The sequence below is a fragment of the Lycorma delicatula genome, chromosome 1, assembly GCF_047948215.1.
Source record: "Lycorma delicatula isolate Av1 chromosome 1, ASM4794821v1, whole genome shotgun sequence".
Lineage (NCBI taxonomy): Eukaryota > Metazoa > Arthropoda > Insecta > Hemiptera > Fulgoridae > Lycorma > Lycorma delicatula.
Genome location: NC_134455.1, coordinates 257123653 through 257145216, shown reverse-complemented (window position 1 = coordinate 257145216; position 21564 = coordinate 257123653). Strand labels below are relative to the sequence as shown.

At 30.3% G+C, this 21564-nt stretch overlaps 1 protein-coding gene across 1 annotated transcript in view; it reads right to left on the bottom strand.

The window, feature by feature from the left end:
- LOC142330671 (sialin) overlaps positions 1 to 15259 on the bottom strand; it is a 162683-nt gene extending 147424 nt beyond the window's left edge. Inside the window, exon 1 of the mRNA XM_075376118.1 lies at positions 15171 to 15259. The gene's annotated coding sequence lies outside the window, so the exon portion shown is untranslated. The remainder of the gene's footprint in view (positions 1 to 15170) is intronic.
- Between the last annotated feature and the right edge of the window lie 6305 nt (positions 15260 to 21564).

Sequence of the window (21564 nt, the reverse complement as noted above, 5' to 3'; positions counted from 1 at the left end):
ATAAGTTCAACCCTGATATTAGCCATGCAGTTGCAGGCAGAACTTGAGTCCCTAAAAGACAGACGAGAAAGGAATGCCGTCCTCCTTTATAAGCGTGTTCTTAGAAACGGTAGTGACTACTGAGCAAACAGTAGGGATACAACCCAGAGGCTAAAAACAGAAGTGACATTTAGCCATGTGACAAAATCTATCAGCTCAAACCTAGGCCTGAACTTTGAATTAAGAGCCTTTGCCAGACCTATCTAAACATGGCTTTTGGACGTGTCTGTTTACGGTTGCTTTGGGCTTAATAATGCCCCATCGAAAAATCCTTGGCTCCTGTGGAAGAACAAAAGGCGGTGGAATTGGCCACTATAGCTGAACGCTATCCTGAGCCAGAATGGATTCAAATATACACAGATGGGTCAGCTACTGGAGAAAATACTGATGCAGGCGCAGGTGTGTATAACCTGTTTCAACAATCTGTTGGGAAGAATGCCACAAATGTTGACGGAGAGGTTGCTGCTATTATTCTGGACTTGGAAAAAATGACGAATGCTGCCAGAAAAAAGGTAGTGCTGCTGTCGGATTTGAAGGCAGCACTGCTTGCGATTGCCTCTAGTCAACCCCGTCTACTTATGGAATCCTCGCGTGCCGAAAAAACATCGTTACCCTCAGTAAAACCGTAGATGGGCTAGTGATACAGTGGATTCCGGCCCGTTGCAGTATCTATTGAAATGAACAAGCGAATCGCCTTGCGCGGGTGGGTGCATGCCGACCACAGCCCATCCTGCCTATTTCATTGCATAGTGCGAAACGAATGGTCTGCAGTGCTATCATGGAGAGAGCAAGAGCAGCGAATTTTAGAGATTGTGGTGACAAACGCTGAGCGTCAAGGCTCGATCCTAAAAAACGACCTCTACTGACTTTATCTAGAGCGGTAGCAGTGGCATGTTTTAGATTAGCCACTGGACACAATTATTTGCGACACCATCTAAATAGAATAGGAGTAGCTGAGATTTTACAGTACGTCCTATGCAACGAAGAAGAAATGACAGCCGATCACATATTTTTATCTCCGGCAACAACTTTACCTACGGTAAATGACAAGAGACACGATAATATGGCGGCTGTATATTGAGTTGCGAGGAATAAAATGGTAGAAATGCCTACTCTGGCGTAGAAAATTTTTTTTTTTCAAATGTTACGCATTATATATATATATATATATTTATAATAAATATACATATATTTATATATTACACATAATTTTAAGAACAACTTATCAAAATTCCATTTGACTTCCTCAAACGCTTTCGGCTACTCTGCCATCTTCAGGAGGAATGTATAATTTACAATTAAAGTATATAAAAATGTGAAATAACAATTGCAATACTTCTATTTAATTTTATTATGTGAATTTTATCTTATTTTTATTTTTTTGTCTTCAGACATTTGACTGGTTTTATGCAGCTCTCCAAGATTCCCTATCTAGTGCTAGGCATTGTATTTCAGTATACGCCCTACATCCTACATCCCTAACAATTTGCTTTACATATTCCAAATGTGGCCTGCCTACACAATTTTTTCCTTCTACCTGTCCTTCCAATATTAAAGCGACTATTCCAGGATGCCTTAGTATGTAGCCTATAAGTCTGTCTCTTCTTTTAACTATACTTTTCCAAATGCTTCTTTATTCATCTATTTGGCGCAATACCTCTTCATTTGTCACTTTATCCACCCATCTGATTTTTAACACTCTCCTATAGCACCACATTTCAAAAGCTTCTAATCTTTTCTTCTCAGATACTCCGATTGTCCAAGCTTCACTTCCATATAAAGCGACACTCCAAACATATACTTTCAAAAATTTTTTCCTGACATTTAAATTAATTTTTTATGTAAACAAATTATATTTCTTACTGAAGGCTCGTTTCGCTTGTGCTATTCGGCATTTTATATCGCTCCTGCTTCGTCCATCTTAATTCTACTTCCCAAATAACAAAATTCTTCTACCTCCATAATCTTTTCTCCTATTTTCACATTCAGTGGTCCATCTTTGTTATTTCTACTACATTTCATTACTTACGTTTTGTTCTTGTTTATTTTCATGCGATAGTTCTTGCGTAGGACTTCATCTATGCCGTTCATTGTTTCTTCTAAATCCTTTTTACTCTCGGCTAGAATTACTATATCATCAGCAAATCGTAGCATCTTTATCTTTTCACCTTGTACTGTTACTCCGAATCTAAATTGTTCTTTAACATCATTAACTGCTAGTTCCAAGTAAAGATTAAAAAGTAACAGAGATAGGGAACATCCTTGTCGGACTCCCTTTCTTATTACGGCTTCTTTCTTATGTTCTTCAATTGTTACTGTTGCTGTTTGGTTCCTGTACATGTTAGCAATTGTTCTTCTATCTCTGTATTTGAACCCTATTTTTTTTTAAATGCTGAACATTTTATCCCAGTCTACGTTATGGAATGCCTTTTCTAGGTCTATAAACGCCAAGTATGTTGGTTTGTTTTTCTTTAATCTTCCTTCTACTATTAATCTGAGGCCTAAAATTGCTTCCCTTGTCCCTATACTTTTCCTGAAACCAAATTGGTTTCAGGAGTGGACTTCTTCCACTCTCCTCTCAATTCTTCTGTATAGAATTCTAATTAAGATTTTTGATGCATGATTTTATATATTTAATTATAAATTTCTCCTGAAGATGGCAGGTTAGCATTAAAGCGCTTGAGGAAGTCAAATGCAATTTTGGTAAGCTATTCTTAAAATTATGTGTAATAGTTATTTTATCAACGATTCCATGATCAAAAGCTTATATATATATATATATAGTTTTTTTTAAATTTATTTATATAATTATTATATAGATACAATATTTTTATTATCTTATGAACACTTGTTCACGTTTTATGATATTTTAAATGTTTTTATTATTTCGACCGAGGATATCCATTTATAACGTATATAACTAAGGACGAATTAATTAATAATAATATTTATAAGATAATTTTTGATGAATTGCGACCATCTAATTCAGCTAAAGACTAATTTCCTCATGAAGAACATTCATCATCTAAATAACATTACGTCATAGGTTTAATAACTCATATAGAAAATTCCTTAGTAGTACAAATCCAAGTCTCGGACATTCTTTTAAGAACCAAGCAAATGAAATGAAAAAAAATAGCTTGCAATATCTGTTCACAAGAAGATTAGTTACATCTCAAAAAATACTACTCATCTATAGCCCCAACCCGCTTTACTCTCTTCTCTTCCTCTCTCTATAATTCTTAAGAAAGATTGAAATAACATGAACTTTAAACAAATTAAACATAATCCCCTTCTACGAATAAAAGGTAAGTTAATATGATTTTATTTTGCATTGGATTTTCAATCTATTGTAGTGAAGACAAAATTTATATTTCGTCTGTCGTTAAAACCGTCTACTACAGGAAACGTGAAAGAATAAGGGCAATGTATTAATACTTATTCGAAAAGAGAATTGCGAAGAGAATAATGCAAAACTTTCGCTAATAAATTACAAGATGAAAAAAGCAGATAGGGGAATGAAAAGTTTATAATAACAGAGTACTTTTTTGTAATTGAATTATTAAAAAACTTTTGACCTTTTATTAGACATTAGTTTATTAAAAAATTTTTTTTTGAGAATAATTATGTTAAAAGTTCTCTCTTTTTTCTATTTAGCCCCGAAAACACCATAAGGTATTACTTCAGAGGATGAATGAGGATGATATGTATGAATATAAATAAGTGTAGTCTTGTACAGTCTTAGGTCGACCATTCCTGAGACGTGTGGTTAATTAAAATCCAACCACCAAAGATCATAGTAAAGGCAGTTACTTTACTAGGATATTAAAAGCTCTAGGAAAATGTTACATCACCGAAAAAGGTTGAAGTTAAGCGAGTTAAGGTAAATGAGTTCAGCGAGTTACGGGTAAATCTTACCCGTAATAATTATCATTATCTGCAAACAACTCTATTGAAAAGACAAGAAAAGAGGTGAATTCATTATTATTACAAACAAACAACTGTTTGAATAAAGAGGTGGTCACAATAAACTACTCCACGATTTAATTTTATATAAAATTTAATTTTCAATCCTCCTTCGATTATATAAAGAATAAATAAATAGTCGGATAGCATTCTTAACGCTAATTCTTAATAACATAGAAATGAAAAAATAGATATACCAATTAAATTTCTTAGAAATTGCATCACATACACTATGCTGATATACTTTTGTTACGGTAATAATTTCTTGAATACAATTGAACAATAAACATTGATAAAATTATTTTCTTTTACTTTCAGAAGAGAAATTAAATAAAAATTATTGTATATTTTTTACTGCATATTTAGATTTTAAGAAAATTTTCCACTGACTAGATGTAACAGCGGAAGCCGTGTATAAAGCTAGAAAATAATGAAAATTAACCGGTTTTTAAGCTAACCAATGGAATTCCAAATACATTCATAATCATGTTGAATTTGTAAACACTAATTCATAATTATTTTTCATACCAGAAACTAATTTAATAACAAATAATTTACGTTAAGAAAACATCGCAACTAAATAATATAAACTTCGTTGGATGTAAATGAATATACCCAGTAAAACTAGTTTTTATTTAACTTTCGAAGAAACCCACAATTTAATTTGAAACTTTACCTTGTACACATTAACGTTTAAGTATAAACATACAGCATAAAATAATTTTAAATTACTCCTAAATAAGAAAAACTAATATCTTGACAATTTTGTTCTTAAAAATGCAAGCAATCGACTAAGGAAACTTCGCCGCTGATACCTTCAAGAAGAAAACATATTTCACCGAACTAATTAATTGGAACAGTATTATTTCGACCTATCAAAAACTTTTTTAAATAAGAATACCTGGCATCTTTCTCCCATTTGCTTTTTTCAGTACTCTATGTTGATAATTAATCATTTATACGTATCAATCAGACTTTTCTTTATCACAAGGCAATCACAATCTAACAAAAACTTAGAATCTCGAATATGATATTTAATTATCCGCTTATAACAATATGTTTTTCACATGGAAATTATATGTACTTTGTAACTTCACTGTTCGTCTACAAACAAACAACTTTTATAATAAAAATGTAATGTCTATACATTTAAACATTTTTCACAAATTACTACGCTATTCTCACGAACCGTTTCATGTAGCATTCCGCATTACCTCATTATTCTGATAATATGTATTTAATTACGTTTGTAACTACTTAATTATAAACGACTTAAGACTTTACTTAGTCTTATATTAAAAAATTGTTCAAATTTCTTCTGATTATATTTGCTGACATCTGTCTAATAAAACCTTTTCAATATAACCCGCTCAACTCTCCACCGTATTTATGTAAGAAAACTGCCTCAATATTGGAAAAATAAACGTTTAGAGTGATAATAAATAAGCCAATCACATACTTGTTTTCATTTATTAATTTATTTAATTTATCCTCTAAAAATTCAAGTTTCAACATTTCTTTCATTGATACAGCTTTTTTGAAATTATTGAAATCGATTTTATAACTAAAATAATTAGCAATAAATTTGCATCTTCTTTATTTCTGCAATATTCTGATATAATTAAAACGTACGATCGGGCTTGGACTGAATAATGATTATAATTCAGAAAATGCTCGAGCTACATGAATGATGTATTGCTACCAGCCTTTCTTATAAACCAATCATTAATCTGTACGGTTTGAAGGGGGAAAAGAAACTGAGCACCTTACCCCGTATGATATATACGTGAAAGTCTCCAATAATGGTAGGAACCAGTAAAATTAAGACATTAGACGGTCGGCAACAATTCTCAGTGTAACGTAACCTCTATAAACTAATTCTTCACGCGCTTTCCCATCGGTACTACCACATGTTGAGCCAATCCAATACGTGCACCCACCTGGTTGGTCTAGTGGTGAACGCGTCTTCCCAAATCAGCTTATTTGGAAGTCGAAAGTTCTAGTGTTCAAGTCCTAGTAAAGACAGTTACTTTTATACGGATTTGAATACTAGATCGAGGATACCGGTGTTCTTTGGTAGTTGAGTTTTAATTAACCATACATCTCAGGAATGGCCGAACTGAGACTGTGCAAAACTACACTTCATTTATACTCATACATATCATCCTCATTCATCCTCTGAAGTAATACCTGAACGTAATTCCTGGAGGCTAAACAGGAAAAAAAAGAAAAAAGAAAGAAACTCAATAGTGCACATGCTCTCCTGATGTTACTACTACGATAATAAATATCAGAACGTTTTCAAACGAGTAATCCATTCACTAAGCTAGCCGTAAATAGTATAACTAAGAAACTTTTTCTGAATTAATCATTTTCATAGCTGGAAAATACCAGGAAAATCTTTGGAAACGGAATTTTTTTAACTTCTCTTCTGAGCATTCGAAAAGTTTACCTTTTAAATCAAGGATATATTTAAATATTTAGTAACAATCGTCAAAGGTAAGAAGTCATTCACGAACATACCTACTGAAAGTACTTTTATTCAAGTTTGCCGTACTAAAACTACTTATCTGTTTTACAGAACTGGAATATAAATAATTAAAATTATAAGTAAAAATCAAACAATGCAAAAAATCTTTTTAAATGTCTAAATTATGAAATATTTTGATTAATGACTGTATGGAGAAATAGATTTTTTTTTTAATTCACTAAAAATATTTACATACTGCAGTATTTATTTTTGAGAAGATTTTTTTTTCTTTACAGTCTAACAAAGCTGTCAATATTAGTATCAGTAGAAAATAACCCGCTCCACATTCAATTCAAATCAGTTAGTTGTATTATGCAAGATTCTCAAACGTTTTAAAAACGACACCCGAGGTCAATCGGTTCAAATGTTATACAAAGCTTGCGGTATTAATTTATTTACACTTTGAATATGAACACAGTAATCAGATTTGGATAATAATGAAACAAATCCAACTCCTTAAGAATACAAAATAGTATGGTTTATGGAATATTAAGTGTGTGCATGAAGGGAATTCAAATATAGAAAAACGTAATTATAACAAATTCATCTCTCTTAAAATTATACCAAAAAAGAATCAATTAATTTATTTTTATTTTATTACTTTTTTATTGTCATATATATATATAAAATTATAAATCTCACTTACTTCCAGTATAAGTATTTCGCGAAAAAAATTTGGATACTTTATTGAGTAGCTCAGATACTAAATTGATAAATTATGATTTGTAAAGATGGGTTATTTCAGGATTTTAATTTGGCTTTTTTTACTTTGCATTTATATAAAGAGCTACAATCGTAATTATTGCAGAAGATCTGACATTAGTATGCTACTTTCCTGAAAAAGGGTAAGAAATTCTCAGGGATTAAAGTGAGATTACATTGGGTCTTAATTGAATTGACTAGCTAGACTGGAGTTTTTTTAGAAATGCAGTCGCTCAGTTTTTTAATGAGGACGACTACTCATTTCCACACCGAACTTGTCTTGAGAGATGAAACCGAGACGGTTCCCGTCAAGATGTCTCTCGTTGCCGATTGGTTTTAAAATTATTCTCTTCCCTTTGCATACATTCGTTTGCACCATTTTTTTTGTCATTGCAGCAGTTGGGACCAAAAATTCAAATTCATAATCTGGTAATTCAGAAGATAAACCTGAAAGCGAGAATGACATGGACGTACTTTTTTTGCAAGGTCTTACTAAGTAAACTCAAGTCTGGTTTGGAATGCGTGTGGTATGCCCGCTCACGTTCGTTTCAATCGGGTCAGTTCTAGCCAAGTCAAGACAGTATCCGCTGTATAATCACATTAACAAACATCCTTCGACTCTCTGGTTGTTAATTATTATTACTCTTACGTGGTTGTCAACAAGGATAGTGTCAGTGAATCTAAACAATTTTTTATGAACGGGACACTCACCTGAACGCCGCCTTTTAATGGTTCTTTTTGCAAATTTTAATGATTTTTCAGAAGTGAAACGAAAAAAATTATAGACAGGAAATTTTCTATATTCTATCTTTTATTAAATAATTTTAACAAATTATGTAATTAAGAGTGTATGAAAGAGTATATCGCTGAGAATAAAGTTAATTCGGATAGTAAAGATTTATGATTAAGTGTTTGTAAAAATTAATTCAAAATCAAATCATCAGAAAAAAACTGCTGCTCGAGTTTTTTCTTATATTCCTGCCTGCTACTATCGGATTAATTCTTCAGTGGTCTATGGTAAAGAATTATCATGATCATTTAGTTTCTATTCGTGATTTTTTTTTTCAGTAATATTTAATTATGTATCATAGAAGTATCAGTTAATACCCGGCGTAAATTTTGATGTACTTACGATTTCAGCTTCGCTTTAATCTACTTCTTTTCATAGTGAATTTTACGTTAATAACTGGTCAGCTTATTTCTAAGCGATCCATATCAACCCTCTATTTAAAAGCTATTTATAGTTTTACAATTTAATCAATATTAATTCTTTGTCTACACTATTATTTTAATCCCTTAAAAAATAAGAAAATATATAGTACAGCATTAGCGAAATCCAGCAGAATTTTGATCTTAGAAAATGTATTTTGACTAAATACTTGCAAGCAATTAAGGTATTATATCCAAAGTAAATTGCAGAATATTTTACTTGAATAGAATATTTACTTGTGAAAAAATTCTTGTCACAACTAAAAATAAAACGTTTGGGAATATCTTTGCAAATACGTTAAATAGGAATTGTTAGATGAATCAAAATTTAACAATTTAACAGGAGACAGAATTTAAATAGGGAAAGCCTAAAAAGTCCTTTAAGAATGTTTTTTAGCTTATGTATAGCGGCTTTTGTACAAAAAACAATGAAAGTTGTATGCGACTCCGTCAATATTGTACTGCGAAAAAAAAGATAGATAAATATTTTTGAGATGCATAATTTTCAAAATCGTTTTTTTCAACTACGATAAAACATTAATATAGAGAAAAAAAGTTAAACATGAAAAATGTAGTTCCTTTATCCCAACCCGAAAATATATTAACACTCGAATCTTGCTAAAATAGGTTCTAAAATTAAATTTCTATCTTTTTCTGCATATCAATGAAAAGTATACAAAAAAAATTAATGCCATAAAATCATATATTTAATCTTCTTTCTTTATTTCTTGTTAATATTTTGAAATGAGGAGATATTCTAAAAATATTTTTCTGCTGGATCAGCTATCAATTTTTTATTACTTTTTTTTTATGTATACGCTAAAGACAAGCAAATTTTCTGTCAGACACTTTTATATTAGTTCTAATTCTCTCTGGCGACTTTGCTATACCTAATATTTAACATTTAAAACTATTACTATGAGCAGAAATTTAACTATTATAAACGGTTACTGGAAATGTACTTGACAAGATAAAACGCTCAAAAACCTATCACCATATTAAAAATCACTTAAATTTTAGCTTAACTTTAATAGAAATTTGTTCACGAAATATTTCAAAAAACAAATGAAACTGAAGTTAATCTGCAACGATTTTTTCTGTGCAGCTAATAGTCGACAAATTCGTGCGGGAGTCAGCTCCTTGCTTTTAAATTAAATGACCTTGCTTTCAGTTCCCAACACATCTCTGATATTTCATTTTTTCAGTTATTTTATTCTTTATTGTTAATTAGTTAGATACATTTCAAGGTAATAATAGAAGAAAAGACTCTTTTCTATTAATAGGCAGCATTTTCTATCAGTCAAAACGAAAACATCCCTTTTTATTTGGAATCTTAAATTCTTAATATGAAGTTTGACAGTGCGTGCAATCGGTAGCTCGAATAATATTATTTTTTCATATTTAATAAGGAAAATAGACAATAAAATGTTTTTATTACCAATATTTAGTAATAAAAAAAAAATTAGCATTTTGCATCATAGCAGCAGAATAAAATTATTTTTTTACTTCCTCATTTTCCTTTTTGTTATCTATGTCAAATTCTTTGCAGAGTTTGCTTTAATGCAACGGATATTTTATAAAGAAATAAATAAAAGCATAATTACATAATACAGGAAACAAATTCTGGCCAAATCAGTGACACGAAGAGACATTCCTTGGACGGATTTGAAAATTAAACAAAAATGTCAATATTACCACCAAAGAATATAATTCTCCTTGTTGAACAAGAAGAAATGACAATCACCTTTGATAATAAAGTTTCCAGGGGAAAAATCGGGGAGTTAAAATCGGGTAAGAAATGTAATTTAAAAAAACCTTGATTTATAAACTGATACAAAAGGTCGAGCCGAAATAATGTGGAAACTAATCAGTTTAATTAATTTTAAAATTAATACTGAAAGAATTCCAATTATTATTGTGGAAAATTTTTAGATGATTGGATTAACTGAGCATAAGTTCTGGGCTTACATGATTGGTGAATTAATCATCCAAAAAAAATAATTTTAATTAAAATAAATAAATGATTTTTCAAGTACAGACAAAAGTAGTTTATGGTTTTGTTTTGAAGGGGTTGGCATTCACAAGGATAATAGAGTGGTTATAAGAGGGAAATAGAAAACATGAGAGAACGTTCATAGAAATTCTGAACGCCAATACACTGCATTTAGTTCAGCGACTGAAACAAAAGGACAAATTAAAAAGCTGACAACAAAGTTTTAATACTTTCCTGGCACTGTTCTTTATTCTTATATAAATAAAAAAATAAGAACACATGAAAATGAACCAAAATATGTTTTAAAAATTCAAAACATCTATATTCTTAAACTTTGATCGGCTTCCCCGCCTCCAATATTGCTCCTAAAGTATTTTTTGGGATCATTTGCATCATTCCTAAGCGTAGGAAGAAAAAAAATTCTGTTAAAAGTTATGCAATAAAAAAAGATAGCGTTTTACGATTTTTTGGGAAAGGGCAATTTTGGGGCAACACTTTTTTACGAATGGTAAGATAAGCATGCAGTATTGTGCTGAGCTTAATATAAATTGAAGTTATATTTGCAAAATTTTGAGAAAATTGACCCCAAAAGACTATCTACCCCATTTCCTGGAAATATTGACCCCCAAACGTTTACCAATAAATAACCCGAAATGCAAGAGTCTCCGTACAAAATTTGATCAAAATCGGTTTATCCAGTCGAAATTTATTAAGCTTCAAACACGCCAACATATGTCCGTATGAACATTATTCCCCCGCACTTTTTTTTTTGTTTTTTAGGGTCCCTGGGTCATGAACGTCGAGAAATGCAAAATAAATCATTTTCCCCATTTTTTGACTGGTTACCATACTTTCCTTCTTGCAACATAGCTCATAGCATGGAATCACAGTAATGATGCCAGGAAAGTAAAAAGCAGTTTAAATGAGATTAACACATCTACCAAAATTTCATCAGAAGAATTAAAAGAAAACTAATATTTCGTGCAGAGTGTGGCTGATCTTAATGGCAAGAAGTAATTTCGTTTTTTAGTTACGTGAAGACTTAAAAAATCAATTCTTCAAGAGAAATTAAAAAGCAAGAATCGAATATAATTTATGCCAGGAACAAACAACATGTGTTTCTCTATTTCTGGATTTGGTAAGGTAAAAATACTCTAGCTTGTTCGGTCAGCCGGCATAATTTAGAATGCTGTCCTTCAACTGCTCTCAGGTCCTCTCGGGTTCAATTCAAATAAGCGATAATAAAATCAAATTAGTTAACCGTATCTCCAAAAGATAACCTAAAAAATGAAGAGACTAGAAGTCAAATAAGGTAAGTTTCAGGGAAACGTTTATTCCTGGAATCAAGTCGTTAACCGTAACAGGAAATAAATCCAACAGATTTAAAATAATAGTTTACTTTAGTAATTGCATAAATATAATACAAAAGAAATTTCTTATTCCTAGTATTCAATATTTATCAAATATATAAGGCAAAATTGTAATGTATCTTGCTTAGGCAACTCATCCCCCCCCCCCTAAGCTTAACACCTTACCCATTTATTTCTTTGTTATTTTTTTTTATTTAATTTTTTTTTTTATTTCATCCATAATTTTTTAAAGAGTAATAGCCAATAAATTTTAATAACACGGTAACGTCTAATAGAATCACAATGGCCTTACACCATTGAGCTTTTAGCCATCAGTTTTGATTAACCGTTAACTTTTAAATGTATTTTTGTAATGGTGAGACGCTAAACAGCTTTTCTTAACACTTAAGTGACTAAATTAATAGAAAAACCTACACACGCACCCAAATAATAAAATATAATTAACAAAGAAGGTACTAAATGATAATAGAACAGAATTTTATTGCATTTTTAACATCATGTGTCTTTTAAGAACATTTTTTCTTATGATACTGCCATTTTTACCACAGTTTTTCAGGGTTTAATCATTAGAATAACTCATCAGAGCAGTAAATGTAATTAATTGCATGATTCAGGAAGATTCAGTCCTTGAATCGGGAATTAACATCATTAACAACAGCTATAATAGATTCATTAAATTTAACAATAAACTAATTTATAGGCAGTAAAGAAAAAATTATGCAGGAGAATGGTATTTACCGGATGAGCTCAAAATATTTTTTTATTATTAAACAGTATTTCAAAAGTGGTTTTATAAACCTGTGTAAACTTTTTTCGATACAACAAATTAAAATTTTGTAAATGTACCTAAAAATATTTATTTTAGTAAAGGAACAGTTAAATTGTTCCTCTGTAGTTTGTTCCTCTATATTATTCATCTATAGTTGTATTAATTTTTTTTTTCAGACTAGACCGAATTAATCTAGCGTAATGTTGTTTTTTTGTTTGTTTTTTTTAATGTGATGCTGTAAGCTTACGATGAAAGTTTTTGGCAGTACTTTCTTCCCTAAGCATGATTTAGAGAATTATAGAATGATTTAGACTTAAAATTATAGAATCGGAACAATAAGTCAACTTCCACTTGGTACTCCTAGAAAGAAAAATTAACTGCAATTTTATTAAAATTTTCTTATAGCATTATAATAAACCGCTTTGTTTTATCTGATAAAAAAATTAAGAAATTCTCTTTTTAAAGATAAAACCACAGAAATTATTGATAACTATTAAAATTCAGTTTCCTAAATCAAATATAATTTCGTCTGTAAAATATATAAACTGAAGTAAATAATCAAACTACTGTTAGCAGTTAAATTGTTTATACTATGCACTGTTTTTGGTCTAAATGACTACCTCAATAATATAATCTATGTCAAGGACTACAGCGCTATAAAACCGGAAAGTCTCCTGGAAAATTCATCTGGCGCGTGCGCGCGCGCGTGTGTGAGTGTGTGTGTGTGGCCGCAATATATATATATTAATAAAAACGTTAATTCAAATTGTTTTCAGTTATCCACTTATTATTTTTATTTATTACGTAATATTTGGATTTATGTTAAGATATACAACTGCAAAAATTCAATAGAACGAAGCACTTTTCTTTAGTAACAAAAGATACTCTACTTACTACTCAGGCAATGTACATAATCCTGAAATTTAATATTAAATTTGCTTGTTAAAAATTCAACGGGATATCATTTTACTTCTCATTTTCTTGGCTCTTCTTGACAAGATATGAAGTTTTTTGTAGATACGGCTAAACCATTTTCGTTTATCGACAATTGTTCTTCTGTCAAACCGCTACGTTTATGACACTAAACGATTGGCAGAACAAAAGATAATGTCGATAAATAAACTGTAAATAAATAGTTATAAATCATTTTATGTTTTAGACTTAAGCCAATAAAAATGAGAATTAACGAGCCAATAAAAATTTGAATATTTACAAGTTTACAATAATATTTAGTTCACCAAGCAGACATTAGGGCTAAGAAATAAATCTTTGTAAATTTCTGATCTAATTTGATGATAAAACGGGAATCACAATGAACGAATTAATAATTGTCCCTCAAAAAATAAAAAATATTCCAAAAAAACACCGCTAGAATCAAACCCGTTAAATGAACAAGCATAACTAAAATAAGGTCTATTTCTGTTTGAAGTAATAAAAATAATCGAACTATTATGTGAGCAGATAAATGCCGTTGCGATATCAAATTGGAAAGAAAATCTGCAAAAGCACATGATCAGGAGATGAATACAATGTATCCAGTTTAACTTGAAGCCAAAACATTTTGTTATCATCGGAATTTTTTTGTGACGGTGATTTAAAATCTCAAGAGAATACGAAATAAAAAAGACAATTTTTGAAAAGCGAAAAAATAATCGGTTCCTAAGAAAGTGAGCTAGGCGTGTACATATTCAGTTACTGAGGCTTAAAAATCTCGTTCCCGTAACCATCAAAACAAGAGTAATTTTTCATATGAAAATAAATCTCGTTTTTCTACGAGCACTTTCCAACATCTTCAATTAAAATTTAATAATGTAGCATCAAGTACTTCTATTTATTCTGACTTATTTGTAACACATCTCTATAAACAGTATTAATCCCAACAGGTGCTTATACAACACACAACTTTTAACTGAACTGCAGCTACTACACTAAACCAGTATCGTGAAAAAATAATAGAACTTAAGTTTCTTATAATATTACAATTAAAATATTTTTTCATAATACATGAAATTCAGCATTTTATTCATTAATTATAAACAAAGATTTGCAAATAAAATTGTTGTATTTGATAAGCAAATAATACGAATAATTCTGGAAAATTGATTTTCAGAAATTAATGATGATATTAATGATAAAATTTGTCTACAAAATTAAAAAAATAATATTCTAACAACAACAAAAAAAATCAATAAATAAAATCGAGTCAAAATTCACGCTGCGATTGATATTCACAGTAAAATGAGCTGCATAATATTGCTTTCTGAGCTATTTACAAAAAAATTTAGTTTGGAAGAGAATAAATTAGTTAGTTGTACAAATTTAGTACTTAGACTTACAGATATTATTACTACACATGAACCGATTGAGGTAGGTATTACCAAACTTAGTTGAAAGTCGTAAAAAAAGTATCCTAATAATAAAAGCAAAATTTACTGTTACATGTTACGTAAAACAAAAATATACTCCAAGTACTTTATGACTTTCTTCAAGTAATGTTTGCATTTACACAGCTGTTAGGTGTTAATTGATGATTTATTGTACTTATCTTACTGATAGAAGTGATATTGTAATAGCAATTAAAATAGTACTTACCAATAAACACGTGGTTTTCTTATCACGTAGGTAATACTAATCTCTACACAGTCCCGACCAGCACAACAGGCGGCTGATGACTGAGGTACAAAGACCGCGAAACTAATATGCAATAGATTCCCCCTACATTACAAAATTCCCTCCAACCGGCACATTTTCCCTCATATGCGATGTACTTTTAATACATTTGTTTAAAAGTATACGCGCTGTATATTACTGTGAACAGCCAAAATATTTTTTTTTTTTAACGTCTTAAAATTTGAAATGTTTTTTTTATATTTTCGCGCAAATTATTTATTTATCTTTAAAACGCTCAACAAGAAAAGCCGTTCACAAAAACATTGTTTAAAATCTATAAAATTTAGATTTTAAGCAAATTTTTTGGTTTAAGTTTTAGATCTACTTAAACTTTTAGATTTTAAATAAAAAATTCGCTAAACGAATTTTGGGCATTTTCATATTTATTTCAATAACCATTTTAGCATAGCATTTTATATGTTATCATTATGACAATTATTTTGAACCGATGTTAAAATTACAGTTTAACGTATTTTTTAAATAGGCTTCTTTAATATATAAAAAAAATGGTAATTTTTTTTTTAATTGTTAGATTAAGTAATAATGCTAAAAATATATAATTGTATTATTGTTTTATCGTAAAGACTGTTGTACTTAGCTGAAACAACACTGGTGACAGATATTTAATTAAATCTAATCCTACCGCCCATCGGACTGATTAAATAATATAAAAATTCAACGTACGAAGGAGATAAGTAAAAACGGTTGTGTAAATTTAAAAAATGAAAGTGATTCTGAGAAAATTTAATAAAACACTTGACTTTTAATAAAAATAACTTTTAAATATATCTTGGTTTTAAAATTTGAAAACTGATTACCATGAAAAACTTTCTGTTCAAAGATTTACCAAGAATAATCCAAAATGCCAGTATTGAAAGAAAATACTAATCACTTACTATTTTCACCCGACTGAAATCTGTGTTATAATTGTAAAGATTACTGTGTAGTCAACAAACACAATGAAACCGAAGGTCTCATTGTTTAGGAGTACAGTATTTAAGAACCATGTTCTACAAAACTCGAAATTTTTACTCTACAGAGCGTATAAAAAAAGAATATCGGGATTTTAAAGTTATTTAATAAATATTCTTAACTTTAATTTACAGGAATGAATCACAAATAAAGTAAAGAATAACTCTTAGTTTTTCTCTACAAGTGTCCAATATGACAGCCTTTCGTCACGCAATACACATCCACAATCGGTAGGAGAATACTTTAACCGGCATGTCTGGAGTAATGAAATCGACAGCTTCTTCAATCTTTGTCTCAAAACGGGTAAATGAACAGGTAACGAGACACATACACAAGATCCTTTATAAAACCCCAAAGGAAAAAATCACATAGAGTCAGATCGGGTCAACCCCCGTAAACAAGCTCTCATCTGGTCCTTGCGATACAGCGGTTGTGGAAAAACGTCATTCAACCGATCCCGCAAGAGTTTTACCAGTGAGGGAGTGCACCACCTTTTTGTCAGATGAAGTTCACCACTGGTCTTACAGTTGAGGAAGAGCCAAGTACACAGCATATCCAAATAAGCCACTCCTTTTTTGCTTGCTTCAAAAAAAAAGAACGTCTGTAAACTTGCCTTTGGAATATCGCAGAGAAGAAATTTACTTTTGGGGAGTCTCTTTTGTACTGTTAGAGATCGTGTGGATTTTCTGACCTCCAGATATAAACAATATGCGAGTTAAATTTCCATTAAGATGAAATGTTGACTCAACAATAAATATAATACGATCAAGAAAATCATCCTCATGCTACAACATTTCGATTGCAAAGTCAGTACGCACCACGATGTCGATAGTCTTCAAAGCCTGCAACAGCTGTAAATGGTAAGGACATATATATGTTCCTAAAAGGTTCACTCATGGATATCCGATGACTCAGACTGATGCACCCATATGTGTTGGCTGCTATTGCAACTGGTACACCAGTTACAGGTGGTACACCGTCAGTTGCGGTACACCACACAATTGTGAACTGTGTTTGTTAAGACGCCGAGATTACATGGGAAATTTAAATTTGGGCTAGCAAAAGAAATGTTTTAGGAAACGATATGACTATGTTATCGAATGTCTTACGATCTTTTAAGGCCATACATCCGGATTCAGAAATTTTGTTATTCGTACAGTCTTTTTCATCTATTTATGTCATTTGACGTATAGTATTTTTGTTCTTTTAAGTTAAATTGTAATTATTCTATTAGGTTGTGGTTTTATTTCGCTTTTGGCATACGCCATACAGATTTTCTGTCTAAACTGTGTTATATATTACTTTTGTTTAATTTTTAGGTTAATCTTTTAAATGTAATCCTTAATTATATAAATATCGTGTTTGAGCGCTAATGACGACGCTTCGATTTGCGCCCAGAAGAATAAAACCATCACACAGACATCCGGTCTTTACTAACTGATTATGCCATCGACAAATGTTATTGTCACTTGAAGGATCGCAATTAAACTTTCTACGGAACGCACGTTGCATGTTATTACAGATTCACATTTAGCAAATTGCGAAACAGAAGACTTTCTATTCAGGAGTCGACATCTGTGCTAGTGGAACAATCAAACGGAAAGACAGGGAAGTAATCTACGGTCATGAGTGCAACTAAAACTTTTCCTTTTGGCTCTTTGATTATAATCTTAAATCAACAGTTTACACCTCACCTAAGAGATATTATAAAAAATTAAAACCCCGATTTTTTTTTTGTTAACCCGATATTTTACTTAACTTATATTTTATAGCCTCTATAACGAATTATATCGCCTTTTGAGAAAATAAATTCAAAACCCACTTATCAAATAATAACCTTACGTATTGAACCGTAACATATAAAATTACATCGTAATTTCCTAATCAAATACACGAGTATAAAAGTTTCTGATTATTACAGTTTTATACTATATATTATCTTATTTAAGAAATGAAGTACGAAAAATAATAATACAAACCGGTCTTAATATAAATCATCTGGCGACAATGCTAATAAACTTTCCAGCTACTTTCATTTGCTTAAAATTTAACCTCTACTAGCTATAAATTTGAAAACTATTTTACATTTACGACCTAATAATTGTTATCGGTAAAATTTTACCAAATTCGCACAAATTCAACCCATTACAAAGGTACTCTGTTATAAGATATCATAAATTGATACCATTAAAACACTTCACTTCAAACAATATTTTGTGGCACCAATATTTAAAGAAAACTTTTTATAAAGAAAAAACCATTAAATCCTACATAATAAAGTTTGAGGAAATATTCCCTTCCTGTTAATGCATCATAATGAAAGGACGATATAATACAAAAAAATATATTTTTTTATAGTTTAACAGAGGCATACTGTTAATTACAATAATATTACATCTAAAATAAAGCAGATAAAAAACAAGTCCTTTTATAGATTGTTTTAGAACATATCTGAACAAAACATGTAACAACTTCATAGTACATTTAAATTTGAGAATATGACCATCATTTCTATTTAAACTATGTCCCATGATCAGAGAAGCTGTAGTAACTTCATCCATAAGATACCAAATACATAAAATAAATCACAATTCAGAAGGTATTAATGAAAATTATTTAAGCACATATATTTATTTTTTGCATCCCTTATATTTGATGGAACTTTTTTATTTTTAAATTATTATTATCTAGAAATGCATTGACAAACTATTGCTGCTTAAGTAAAAGGAAACCTTTTAATTGTATTTTAAGTAAATTTGAGGGAAAGATTTTTTTAAATGTTTTGGTAACTTATTAATAGGCAATTGAAGCATGAATAAGGTCCTTTCTTGAAAGCCAAAGTATTGTGTTCAGTGAACGAAAACAATTCTGTTATCTGGTTCAACAGAGGTGGATTCTGTTATGTTTTAAGAATAAGTGACTATTTAATTTAGCAAACGATGCATGTTAATAAGTATAAATACATCATAAGTGAACACTTTTAATTTTTTTAAATATCGGTCTACCGATTTTTTTATCTAAAAAATGATTCATAGCCCATTTTTGTACCTTGAAAACGCATTCTGATTCTTTGAAGGAGACCCAAGGGATGATATTAGACTTCAGATGGGGATATAGATAAGATAATAAATATTTAATAATGATGACAAGCTTAGCATTTTATTTAGGTGTGTTAAAGCTATGAGTAACAGAAGTACTGTCACTGTCATTAATGGGAATCGTTTACACACACTTATTAATGTTACCTCTACCTGAGAATCTTAAGGCAACAGTTTTATCCATATTTAAAGTTTAATGTTTACAATCTCCAGTGAATAATTTTTTGAACTGTGAAGGTAAAATTTAAAAATCTTTTTAGATAATTATGTTCAAATATAGATAGTTGAGCCATCTGCAAATTAGAGAAACAAAACTTCTGTGGGTTGATAAAATCAATGGCCTAGTCCATAGAACTGTAAATTCCCTTGTAATAACAGCCCTGATCACCACTTTTTCTTTTAGCTTTCATGTAGGTAAACAGTGATTGTTTAAGTGATACTTCTGATCGACTACTCAATTCAATGTTGTCCACTATAAAATAAAGGCAGTATTAAACATACAGACTGAGCAGGAACTTTCCTTTCCAGTTGCTCATCAGAAATATAGATAAATTCAAAACTTAAATCAAGAGTGTCTGCCACAGCATCTGTAACATGAAGATTCTACATAGCTTAATAGTTTAGTAGGGCTAGCCAGCATTCCTCCACAGCATTACTGAGTATTTACAGGATCAATCTTCTAGTAGACATTTTTTTAATTTATACTACTTTTATATATATATATATATATATATATATATATATATATATATATATATATATATAATTTTATTATACTTTTTATTACATTTACGAAGTTATGAATGGTAGAGCAAAGTCAAGCCTCCTCCATATGAGTATTCAATCATATCATACGAGTATAGTTGTCCCAATGAATCTACAAGCTTGTGATGTCACATGCTGACGTCTCATTATATTATTGTTTTCCAAAACATTAATTTTGCATGTAATTATTATTTTTATTTCATTTTTTGACTTACAAACAATACGGGCACCTAAACAATACATTTATGTTGTTGTGTGTTCAATTCTTTCCACTTGAGTTGATTACATGTATAAAAATACTTAACGACTCAATCTTGTAAAAAATAAGAATTCCTTTATTAATGACTAATGTTCTGATTGGTATTATATACAGGCCTATAAAAATTTATACATGCAAGTAGAAATTGTGTCTTTCGTTAAAATTATATTTAGATCCGTCATTCATAGTACACATTGTGTATATAAAGAAATAAATTAAACAATTTAAACAATTAAATTAAATAATTAAACATTAGTCCGGTTTATATTGTGTGTTCAGTGAAGGTATTCAGATAGCATTTTTGTGCAGTCATATTATTTTATAATTACTCATTATTTTTCACAAATTTTTTGTAACATATTATTTTTTGTTTTATTTTTGTTTGTGTATTATTAGGGCAGTTTGTTACAGCAGAATTTAAATATGTAGTTAAGAAAAAAAAACTTAGGGGTCAAGCATGTGAAATTATCAATAATGTTTATGATTTTATGAATAAAGAACTCTAAAAGTAGGTAAATTAACTGACAATAAACATATAATTGGCACTCAAAAATGCAAAGAAAGAACTGCTGCTGCTTGTGGGATATCAAGAACACAGGTTCAAAAACTCAGAAGAGAAAAAAAGTCAAGATTCTTCAATCAGCATCCCAATCGTCTTTTTTCAGCATGCCGAAAAAGTATAAATGATGTTCAAAACCTCTCAGTGGACTGGACAGTTTTGATTTAGGTGTAGTTAAAGGAACAGTTAATGAATTTCATTCAAAGAAGAATGAATAACCTACTTTAAATAGAATAAAGCAAGAACTTCAGTCATCTATTGATTTTAAAGGCAGTGAAGCAGCATTAGCCGTTATTTCGAAAGATTTAGGTTTCATATGGCATAAAACTGAACATAACAGAAAACTTTTACCTGAGAAATTCGAAATCAGGTGGAAGAGAATTGAATATTTGCAGGCAGTGTTTAAGTACAGACAAAGCAATGCTACAATTGTTTATTTGGATGAAACGTACATTTTAAGTTCGCATTATTTGACAAAGTCGTGGTCTGATGGTATTGTTGAGGGTCTTCATGTGCCGATTAATAAAGGTGATAGTTTAATAGTAATTCAAGAATTGGTCTTATTCCAAACGCATTACTAACTTGGAAATGTAGTTCTAAAAGTGGCAACTACCATGACAACATGAATACAGACAATTTCATGAAATGGTCGCATGAAAAATC